Here is a 12,471-nt window from a genome sequence, read left to right as displayed (position 1 = left end):
GCTGGAGACATAGAAGGGGGGCCGGCTGGATATACAGAAAGGATCTGGCTGGGGAGACATAAGAGCTGACAGGAGACACAGAAAGGGATCTGGCTGGGAAGATAGAAGGGGGAGCAGGGTGGAGAATAGAAGGGGGGCTGGCTGGGGGAATAGAAGGGGGGCTGGTTGGAGACACAGAAGGGAGGCTGGCAGGAGACACGAAAGGGGTGCTGACTGGGGAGACAAAAAGGAGTCTGGCTTCAAACACAGAAAGAGAGCTGGCAGGAGACACAGAAGGCGGGCTGGCAGGAGACACAGAAGGGGGCTGGCAGGAGATACAGAAGGGTGCTGGCAGGAGGCACAGAAAGGGGTCTGGCTGGGAAGATAGAAGGGGGAGCAGGTTGGAGAATAGAAGGGGTCTGGCAGGGGACACAGAAGGGGGGCTGGTTGAGACACAGAGGGGACTGGCAGGGGACACAGAAGGGGGCTGGCAGGAGACACAGAAGGGGGCTGGCAGGGGACACAGAAGGGGGCTGGCAGGAGACACAGAAGGGGGGCTGGCAGGAGACACAGAAAGGGTGCTGGCTGGGGAGACAGAAAGAGGTGCTGGCTGGGAAGTCAGAAGGGGTGCTGGCTGGGGAGACAGAAGGGGTGCTAGCTGGAGAGACAGAAGGGGTGCTGGCTGGGGAGACAGAAGGAGTGCTGGCTGGGGAGACAGAAGGAGGTGCTGGCTGGGGAGACAGAAGGGGGCTGGCTGGAGAGACAGAAGGAGTGCTGGCTGTGGAGACAGAAGGGGTGCTGGCTGGGGAGACAGAAGGGGTGCTAGCTGGAGAGACAGAAGGGGTGCTAGCTGGAGAGACAGAAGTGGGGTGGCTGGAACTGCAGGGCTGGAGTTTCAGATACACGAGGGGGGGCTGCCTATTTTGTCAGTCCTGGGCCCCACAATTTCTGATTACAGCACTGACCCTGCAAGTGTTGCTCCCTAGGCCCTGTGCACTGGGAGACATCATCGCTCGTTCCCATTTTTACACCCATGCTAGTGTCATAGTGTTTTTGTGCCTGACCATGAGTATGTTGTGTTGAGTGTGGCTGTGTGTGTTATCACATTATGGGGCATATTCAGTAAGCTGCAAGAATAGCAAAAAACCCGCACCTGCAAGATTTTTCCTGCAGGTGCGGGTTTTTTGCTATTCTATTAGGTGCGTATTTTGTTTTAAAACACGCGCCGGGAGGTTTTCATTTATGCACCTCCTGAACAAGCATGATTTTTCTTAAAATCGTTGATTTTAGGAGAAATCACTGGGACTTGCTCTGACACCCCGGCGGCACCCCCCCTGAGGGTTAATTAAGCCATTGGAAGTATCCAATTTGCTTAATTAGTCCTTAATTACTTACCTTCTGCAGCGCTGTCTTCTGCATCTTCTTATTCATCCAGCGTCGGAAGCCGGGTCTTCTGCAGCAGCGGTGAGTATGTCAGCGTGTATGCTGTATGTAAGTGTGTATGAGTGTGTGTATGAGTGTCGTGTGCGTGAGTCTCGGTGTCAGTGTCCCCCCCCCCAGTCTCACTGTGGTCCCCCTGGAATGGGCACTGGGAGAACTACATCTCCCAGCAGCCCTTGCCCTCCCACCATTCCCCGGGACTCCCAGCAGCCCAATCTCCAGTAAGAAGGGAGAGGGGAAGCCACCGGGAGCCGTGGAGAAACCCGCGCAGGTGTTTTTTTTTTATAAATTTTACGCGGCGCAAGGTTTTCATCCACAATTTTTTAAATTGAATCCCGCGGGTACCCGCAGGATTCCGAAATTGGGCGCAAGGGGCGTGAGGATTTAGCCTCGCTAAACCTCGGGCCCAATTGAATATGCCCCTATGGATGTGCCTAAGAGTGGGAGACTCCTCCGAAACTCGTTTTGGTTTCTGCCCTTGTCACCATTGAGTTTTACCATGGGATTTCCCCTTGTCGCTATTAAATATATTTTCTATTTATCTCTGGTCTTGCATGTGATTTAGCAGAAACAGAGGAAGAAGATGGGTGTGAGATGATGTCAAGGTGATTATGTTTTCTGATATATGGTTTAAAATATTGAATGAAAAACTTAAACATACATTTCTAAATATGATTTTCATTAACTTCTGTAATTATAAATTTGCTAACTGAGTTTTTTCTGTTTCACCTCTCACTCTCCTTGTATACAAACGTTAAATCTAGCCCAGAGGTTCCTAAACGCAGTCCTCATGGCTCCCCAACAGTTCAGGATTAGATATATCCATGGTTGAGCACAGGTGGTCAACCATGGATATATCTAAAATCTGAACTGTTGGGGAACCTTGAGGACCTCGCTTGGGAACCTCTGATCTAGCCTATAGTTACTACTCAAATATAATGGAGTTTAAGTGCTTAGTATACAGAACACTTCCCCTGCCAGACTTACCATGTCTAAGTGATGAATACATGAATAGAGAATCCCTTTGTAAGTGTTTGCACAAGACCAATATTCCATGGTAAAGGACAAACTGTGGCAATCCTTTAACTAAGAAGGAAGTAGATTATTTCCATGAGATAAATAATAAATGTGTAAACTATGCAAGGTTTCCACTATTATATGCTAGCACACAATTCAATACATTTCATCCAATTTGATAATTAAAATGGTGCTACTGTCAATCAAATGTGTCATTGTAGGAGAGAAATATACAGTATAGGTTTAGTTTGTATGTGAGGAGGATAACGGTTTAGAATCCTTTGTCTTTGCACTGTAAGGCTGTGACGTCTGCCCAGTGCAAATCAAGTCATGCGCCTCTTCTCTGTATTCAGGAAAATTCATGTCTGCAAACAAAATATCAAATTGTAAACCTCCGAGCACTTCAGGGTTTAGAAAGTTTCTGTTATACCTTTTGGATTGAGAATTATTGCTAAAACCAGATATTTTTGGACATCCTAATCGCTCTACTATCACTCTAGTGCTCTGCATTACCACTTACCTAATATCCTAAGGGACCTAATATTTCTAAGTATTTGCTGAATCCGTGTGGGAGAATTGTTACATTGAGATTTATTATTTTATTTGCAATCTTTCCAATGTTTTAAATGTTGAAAGTGGAGTGCGCTACTGCTCAGACTCCATTTTCTTCCAGGCAGGCTTCATTCCCTGTTCCAAGATGGCCACTGACCTAAGTAAAGTACATGCGAGGTGTCATCTTGTCACTGTTTTGGAGCGCCACAGTGGTAGACAGTAGTCTTCCACTTAACTCTGATGAGACCTGTTATTACATGCACCCAAAGCTTTTCCAGCATTCTGCACCGTTAACAGCAAATTGCATACACTCACAGGCTGGTGAGCTGTATGATATTCTGCTCCACTCCATGAGCAGAGTGTGTATAACAGTGAGTACGGTTGTACACTGTGTAACTGGGCTGTTCGTAGTTGTAAGGCATCCACTGGTATGTACAGAAACTCTGCTATATCCTTGAGCCTGTACACACATATGTCCAACAGTAAATACAGTTTGTTATGAGAACTTTATATTCACATGATTGGCCTGTGGCTACCAACGTAGTCTTATCTTCAGAGAGTCAATGCCGCTAACTCCAGCACAGAGAGAGACAAAAGCAACCGGAATGAGCTCCATATCAACTAGAATCATTAAGGGAATGAAATCTATGTGGGAAAATAGAGGTAATATAGGAATATATTAATGGAAGGGTCACTAGGGATTGTTTGAACTAATAGTGTAAATACACAGGAGCAAAATTGAAGCAATAATACCTAAGCAAAGTTAACCATATAACAACAAAATAATAAATTAAGGTAAAAAGTCAGAATAATTTACCATCATAATCATCTAGTTACTTAATTCATTATTTCTCAAATACTAAAACAGCAATATTATAATTAAATCTGATAAAAGTATATGCAAGTTACTTACCATCATCATCATGTACTGTATATTCACCTGCCCTATAAAATTAGCTTTAATGCAGTATAACCAAATAAGGGGCACAGTTAGAGTTGGACACATTTATGCACCAAACACACACAGGAAAATACAAAAAAATATTACTTTTGTGTATGTGATGAGTGGGACACAGTATCCGGGTAACACTTTGCCTGGCCAGGACTTGGGTGTGTGCATTGGGATTTTTATTATTATTAGTGCCTAGAATTATTGGCACCACCTGTATTTTTTGAAGATTCAGAATTTCAGAGTTATTTGAGAATCTCTGCCAAGCCCCATTCTAGGTTCTATTCATCATCACTTAATTTATACAAAAGCAGATGAAAATGTTTCACATACTGTTGTATAAATTAAGTGTCAGAGTCATCCATCAAGTTCCGAAAAATATTTTTTTTTCAAAACTTGGTGGTGTTACTGTACACCAGTACTGTAATTAGGGTAGTGCGACCAGTGCCATGGCACAGGGAACCACAGGGCAGGGGGCGCTGTTTGGGTCTGTCAATTTTCTGTTTATTATCATTCTCACTTATAGCTTCCTCTTCTTTTATCCCTGGCATCTCCTGGCCTCCCCTATCTCTTCCCTGGTCCTTCCCCATGAGGCTATGGCCCTTTTTCCGGTGGAAGCCTTATGTACGTATTTGGAAAATAGGGAAGGGGGGGAAAGCACAGGGCAGCAATGCTCTCTCTGGTACAGGGCACCAAAAAGTCTAGTTACGGCTCTGCTGTACGCCATCCTGAGATGACTTGCATTCGGTTTTGTTTGTCCATATGCTTGTACCTCCATTCTGTCTGAACTTGTCTCCAATCTAATAGCATATTCCATTACTACTTTCACTAGTTGTAGGCACATGGTATGGCATCTACTATGCCACTTCTGTATCTTTTGTATTGCTTAAAATGTTCTAATTTTGTAGATGACCATAAAAACTTAGAGCAATAAACTAGAGAATTCTAAGCTTTGAATTGTATGTTATACTGTGATTAAAATCTTTATGAGCAGTTGCTATTATCTATTATATTTCCCTCTATATTGTTTGTAGTTCTTAATTGTATGCTTAGTATTTAATGCTATAATATGTTAATTCATTACAAAATCTCAAATAGTATTATAATAAACTAACATTTATACATTTATAATAACATTTATAGTTTGAGAGGTGCCTTTAGTGTAAAGAAGAAAGCTTTACATTTACTTGTCATGCTGGAATATTCACATTACTGTAACTATAATCCTTTCATTGGTAATCCTTCTAAATTGCACAAGTTCCTAAAATAATTACTTCCTTCTGCCTGTCTAATGAGAAGTACAAGTGCCCTCTGGACACGTAGTTTATTTTATTCTAACCTTGTATAAATTAATATTATCTCTCACTTTCTCTCTCTCTCTCTCTCTCTCTCTCTCTCTGTCTTTCTCTTAGGGGCTTATGTATCAAAGCTGGGAGAGAGAAAAAATTGCGAGAGATACTGTAAAGTACAAACCAATCTACATTTTGCTGGCTGTGTTTAAAAAATGATAGTTAGGAGCTGATTGGATAGATATTTATTTGTTACAATTTTATCTCTCTCCCAGCTTTGATACATAGGCCCCTTACTCTCTCTCTCCTTGTATAAATTAATATTATCTCTCACTTTCTCTCTCTCTCTGGGGCCCATTTATCATTAATCGCTTTTGCAACGCGATCAGGGCATGCCAGTAACGCCCCTGAGATACCTGCTGTTGTCCCTCCTTAATACATCCGGGGGATACTTCGGGTGTTAAACGGGTGTTTTCATGGATTTTACTTCAAATACATTTTGATAAATGGGCCCCTCTGTCTCTCTCTCTCTCTCTCTCTCTATTGGGGCATATTTATCTAAACTAATTTGCGCTTGTTTTCTGGGGTTACCTGATAAATGTAAACTTCTCCACTATATATGTAGGGTGCAGTACAGCAGATATCAAAGATAACAATAACAGCCATAGGTTTCCATAGGGGCTGCTATAGTCATCTTCAGATAGTGTTAGCCACTGTAGTCTACAGACCACAACAATGACTGGGGGAGGAATCTGTAAGATCCCTCCATGGACATGGCCGTGTGCCCATGCGTGTTCTGATGACCATGCGTGCACAGTAGTGAAGCCGGCCCCCCCACCCAGAAAGTATAGTGAATGCATTAGTGATCACTTTACTTTTACACATTGCAGGGACAGGCTACTGCCGGAGCCCATGTCCCTGTATTTGGTTTTTATGGGCGAACCTTAATTTCCTATTGCCACGATAAGTGGTGATAAGAAGTTATAATTACCTGATCTAAAACCCCATAATTATTAAATAGGCCCCTTTTACTTCTCTAAGTGGTTTTAAGCAACAATGTGTCCATAGATCATATACTACGTATTTGGAAATATGACACAGTCAGTGGAGTTTCCTGCACTAGACACCAGCTCTTTACCATTTATCTATTAATAGAATGAATCATGCAATAGTTCTTCTTACCCTCCATAGTGACTGTTTTACTGAAAACAACACCATTAGGTCTTTCTTCATTCACTGATTGATGGAACTGGGTGTTACCTTTCTGCCGTCTCTGTAATAATGCTATTATTGCAGTGAGGTTTCCTATGCTTTGCTTCTATTGATTATGGCCATTCTCTATACCTGCTATTATAGCATTGAGATTTCTCATCTCTCCCTCCCAACTGTCTATTACAGTGGTTCTCAAACTCGGTCCTCAGGTCACCCAGCAGGTGCACAGGTGTGTTCATTACTCACTGACACATTTTAAAAGATCCACAGGTGGAGCTAATTATTTCACTTCTGATTCTGTGAGGAGACCTGGAAAACATGCACTGCTGGCGGTCCTGAGGACCGAGTTTGAGAACCTCTGATCAATAACGCTCAAATTAATTTTTTTAATAATATTAATTCTTAATAACCAAGTATAGTTTTCAAAGATAATTTAACAGCCTCCGCCCAGTCAACTTCTATTACAATTAACACATCACATCTCTTCTCTTTCTAGTAGGTGCAGGAATCATCATTCTACAAGTTAATTATAGATATACAATGCAGAAAATAAGATTGCTATATTGCAGTACATATTTTTATGGTTTCTTTTTATATCAAATATAACCTTATTATATTGCTTTAAAACTTTCTGTATATGCCCATGAAAACCCACCAATAAAATAGAGACTTCCAAATATGAAGTTCCGATGGGCATTCCTAGGCGGTGACTGTGTGTGTGTGGGGGGTGGCTATTGGTGGCGGGGGCATAGCAGGTGGGTGTCTCAGAAGGAAACCGAAGAGGCTGCGGTATTAGCATAAATTTGCAGTAGCAGCTGCGTCAAAAGTCGCTAATGCAACTCCGTCCGCAGCTGAATCAGGCCCTTAATGAGCAGTTGCCATGGTCTCTTATCATTTTGTCTCTATTGATTGTGGCTCTTTATTTTATACTTATTGTTTAATGCTTTAATATGTTTGTTAGTTTCTCTATCTCATAGAGTATTATATTAATATTCAAAGTATATGTTACACTATATCTTCAGAAATGTCCTTAGTGTAAAGGGGAAAACTTTTACTTCTCGTGTAGCAATATTCACATTACTGTAACTATAATCCTTTTATTGGTAATTCTTCTAAATTGCACAGGTGATACTAAAATGCTCAGTAACATTATGATTCTGCTACCATTAGTATTATTAGTATTAGCAAAAGTATTACTAAGACAATATTAAGACAGCTACAAAATTGTGCACAATATTTTGTCATATAGAGTGATTAAATAATGATTTAGCATTTCTTATTTAAAAAAATATATATTAAATTGTTTTAAAAGAATTTAAAAATGTCTAAATGTTAAATAAAAAATTGTCCTTTATGCATGTTTCTAGAAATACACCATTCCTTCCTCTTCCCCACACCTTCCAGGGGAATGTAACATGAAATTTCTGCAAACACTAAAGACCTTTTGTATTACTCAGAGATACAATAGAAACAAGACTTTAACCTATTTACACAACACTATGATCTTCCGAAGTGACACCACTTTTTTTTTTGCTATAGTTCAGGGTTTTAGCTTTGTATATTTAATGGCAGCATTTACATACAATAATGTTTTGTTAGTGCTATTAAGTGTAGACAGTCTCCATAAAGTCACTTACAGTAACTGTTATGAAGTTATTAACTACTTCTAGATTGTATTTGACAGATTTGCTCCTTGGGCTGAATAAACACAATAATAACATTCACAAGACTACAATAAAAAGAAAGCATTTGTGTGTGTGTGTGTAAAGGGGGGCATCCACTACACGATTTTAGCAGGAGATTGAACGATAACGACGTCGTTATCGTTCAATCGTTTAAAAATCGTTTATAAATCGTGCAGTCGTTGGTCGTTAACGATCAGCGATGCGCGCTCCCGCTGGTCGTTTGATCGTCTCGTCAGTCGACTGAACATGCAGATCAATTTCACTTGATCTAATAAAGATAGTTTGCAAATCGTTTGCAAATCATTCAGACTGAAAGATAAAATTTTAAGGGAAAAAATCAAGGGAAAATCGTTTAGAGATTGGACAGGGAGTAGATCGTCTAGTGGATGTGCCCCTTAACAGAGAATGGTCATCACAGCACCAATGATTGTGATATACCTAAGCAATATTATACTTAGATGCAAACTAAGCAATTACTCAGTGTTTTTTCAATCAATTTTCTAATTAAACCTCCCCTATATCACAGGGTGTCTGCTCAATCCACAGTAAATTAGCGGTGGAAGTCACCATACAAATTAGGATGCAACCAAGTGGATGGATAAGAGCTCCTAGTAGTGCTTTTTAAATATAACCCCAATAGTAAGTGCCACATATAACGTGCATAGAATGCATATAGTGCTTCAAAGAGCCTGTATATCCTTTTTTAGGAATAAAGTGCCAATTCACTAAAGATACTGTAAGTAATTTCAAACGAATATAAATCCACACTATTAATACAGAGAAAAACAAAAAACAGTCCATAAAAGGAAGAACATTTTGATTTAAAATATTGCACACATGCAAGGTGTATAGCACAATATGCTTATATTATTTCTATCTAAGAGGTCCATAGTAGGCAAGACAAAGCTCCCAAAGCATTTCATTTGGTTTCACAGACTTCAAGGGGAGACCAAGGAAACACTTCACCTTAATGTTAACCTTGGATTTTGGATTAACTTTATTATTAACTCAACTATATATATATATATATATATATATATATACATATACACATGTAGAGGGGCACTCACAGTTCAGTAGATAAAGAGCCGGGTTGCCTTCCTTGTATTAGTATAGTGATCCAATGTCCATACAAAACGGAACAGGCGGCACTCCCATGTACTTCATAAGTAAAAACACAAGAATATTTACTTATGAAGTCCGTGGGAGTGCCGCCTGTTCTGTTTTGTATGGACATTGGATCACTATATATATATATCTATCTATATCTGCAGGTACTTGCAAAGTAAACAAATTTGCTACCGCACAAAACTGTCCGGCGTTTCAGCTTATTCAACTTTTTTCAAGGACAACTAAGAGGCATATTCAAATAGGTGCGAAAAAGTCCTGTGCTTTTCACATGCCGCACTTTTCGCTGACTTTGCGTGTTTTAGCCACGGAAACTTTTTGTGCGTGCCCCCGCTATTCGCCGTATTCAATTCCAAAGGACGCGAAAACGTGTCCCGGCGAAACTCAAACAGGCGAAAAGTGCTGCCAGTTGTGAGGAAAATCAGCCTGACACCTCCCAAATGATACACTAACATTGGGGATCAGTATAGATGTCCCTGATTAGCCCCCCTGGAGCTATTTGGGGTACTTAAGTGCTTTCAATTGCCTCTATATAGAGTCTTTACACAAGTGGTGAAGAATAACATTTAGCAGTTTTTGGGGAGAAAATAACTAGTTCCAGCAGAATTTGGGGTACATGAAAATGGGTGCAAGCACCTGCAATAAAAAATAAAAAAACACCTCCCCCATACTTGCAGATCCCCCAAAAGCTTATTTCGATAGGTTTTACGTTTGTACCCCAACTTTGTACTTTTTCACCCCCATTTTCAAAGTGGTCATTTGGGGTGTTTTTTTTGGGGGGGTTTTTGACGCAGTTATCCTTTGGGGGACTGTCAATTCTGCACTTTCTTCCGCCGGGTAGTCATAGGCAAAACTTTTTTGCCTATTAAATTGCATTGACTTTCCGCGTACGCGAAAAGTCTTTGCACTTGTATACGGCAAAAAGTTTCCGCCTGGTGAAATGATGCATCCTCAAAACTTTTTTCACAGATTACGGCTTTTCGCCGCTAATTTATTACGGCCCTAAATATAAAAAGCTCTTACTTTAAGTAACATCTCACCCCATTTGCAGGACCCCTGCAGCTGTGCGCTTCAAGGAGTAGCCCACATATATTATTACAGACAGTGTGTATATATATATATATATATATATATATATATGCATACACTTTATATACACACATGCATACATACAAACACATGCCCCATTCATTAAAACCACTGTTAAAAACACTGCCGGGTTAAGTGATTGTCTCTTTACAATGACACCTGTCAAGTAGGATATATTAGGCAGAAAGTGAACACAGTTCTTGAAGCTGATGTGTTGGAAGCAGGAAACATACGTCAGCGTAAGAATCTGAGGGCTTAATTCACTAACGAGTTGGTTACTTAGTGATATTTATAATTTTTGTTCTCTGCATTTATTTTTATTTTACAATCAGTATTTATTAAAACTTATGTCGGGTGCGAGCGCTAATGAAGTAAGGCCCTCATTCAGACCCGGACGCAAGTGGCCGTTTGTACGTTCGGCGTACGTAAAAAAATATGTAAATTCAAGCACTCGCTCGTATTTTCGAACGCAGCCAAACATCCTCCCCAAACTCTACCGACCCCTCCTCTAACTATCGAGCGTGCCAAATAGTGAGCGTACATCCCCGAAATGGCTTGAAGGGAACGCACGCACAAGTACAAACCGGAAGCGGGACTGTCAGATTTCGATTAACTGCTCGTTTATTCTGCCTACCTCCCTCAATCGTATCATGCCAATCAATATATCAATTAGCTTAATTGTTTTTTTTTTTTTTCACAATGCAATAAACTTTAATCTTGTCCGTGTTTGTGTTTACCCGCAGAATACGTACGGCTTAAACATTCGCTTTTATTTGTCAAAATACATGTTAGAGCCAATTAAACAATTGTTTTATTTGTTTTTAACCACGCATATTTTCCGGGGTTCATTTATTTATTTAAATTTGCTTACGCATGTCACTGCATCAAGCCTATCATAACTCTCAAGAGATTTCTGGCCCTGTCGAACACATGACTCATACACTAACCAATAGAATTGGTCCTGTTAATTACCCAAATACATTAGCCAATCAAAATTATTTTCGGGTCTTTATTAAAAATGATTTTTAACAAATACACCATTGCCATCATGAGAGCCTCGGCATTCACCAGGCGCGAGCTGCTGGTGTTAACCGAGGTGATGGATAGGCGGATCACCAGCCAGCCTCCACCCATCACAAATCGCGAGAAGCGTTCCGCATATGCGGAGGTACGTGGCCGCCTGCGTTCCTTCGGCTCACGCCACCAGATCGGCCAGCTGGAGCGCAGGTGGTCGGACCTGCAATGGCGGACGCCCCGCTTGCTGGCATGCTTTTGCATGCAGATCGCTGAAAGTAAGTTTTTGGGACTGTGGTTTTCATGTTTATATTTGTGGCCCTAACTGCGTGTGCATGTTTTCATATATGTCCTATGTATTCATTGTACTCATATCTGCATGGCCATGTTTTCATGTATGTCCTATTTATTCATTGAACTCATATCTGCATGGCCATGTTTTCATGTATGTCCTATTTATTCATTGAACTCATATCTGCATGGCCATGTTTTCATGTATGTCCTATTTATTCATTGAACTCATATCTGCATGGCCATGTTTTCATGTATGTCCTATTTATTCATTGAACTCATATCTGCATGGCCATGTTTTCAATAATGTCCTATTTATTCATTGAACTCATATCTGCATGGCCATGTTTTCAGATTTGTGTTGTCATAAATTAGTGTTTTACTCGGTTTTTGTTGAAACTAACCACAATTTGTTTCACATCTTTTAGGGGCACAGCGAAGACTACGGCGTCATCGACATCCAAGACGGCGCTCTCGCCCACTCTCCCCAACCCCAAGCCAACCCTCCACAACCCAAAATTCCCCGATTTCCCACTCCTCCCCAGCCTGCCCAGACCCTGTGGAGGATATTTCGGGGCTCCTTCCCCTCCATCCCAATTCCCCCTCTCCTCCAACCACCCCTCTTCTAACTACCCCCTCCCCGGAATCCCAAATCACCCCGCCAAGATCTTTGGGGAATGGAGGCACCTCCGAGGAGGACGAGGGAGTGGCTTCAGGAGCGCCCGTTATTTTGAACGGTATGTTTTTTTAATTGTTTTTTTTTCGCCACAAACTGTTTGGATGTAATCATGTGTCGTTCCCTTTTTTTGTGTTTTTTTGTCGACTT

The sequence above is a fragment of the Taudactylus pleione genome, unplaced genomic scaffold (assembly GCF_031769625.1).
Source record: "Taudactylus pleione unplaced genomic scaffold, aTauple2 ptg001126l, whole genome shotgun sequence".
Lineage (NCBI taxonomy): Eukaryota > Metazoa > Chordata > Amphibia > Anura > Myobatrachidae > Taudactylus > Taudactylus pleione.
Note: the sequence above shows the minus strand (reverse complement) of the source record.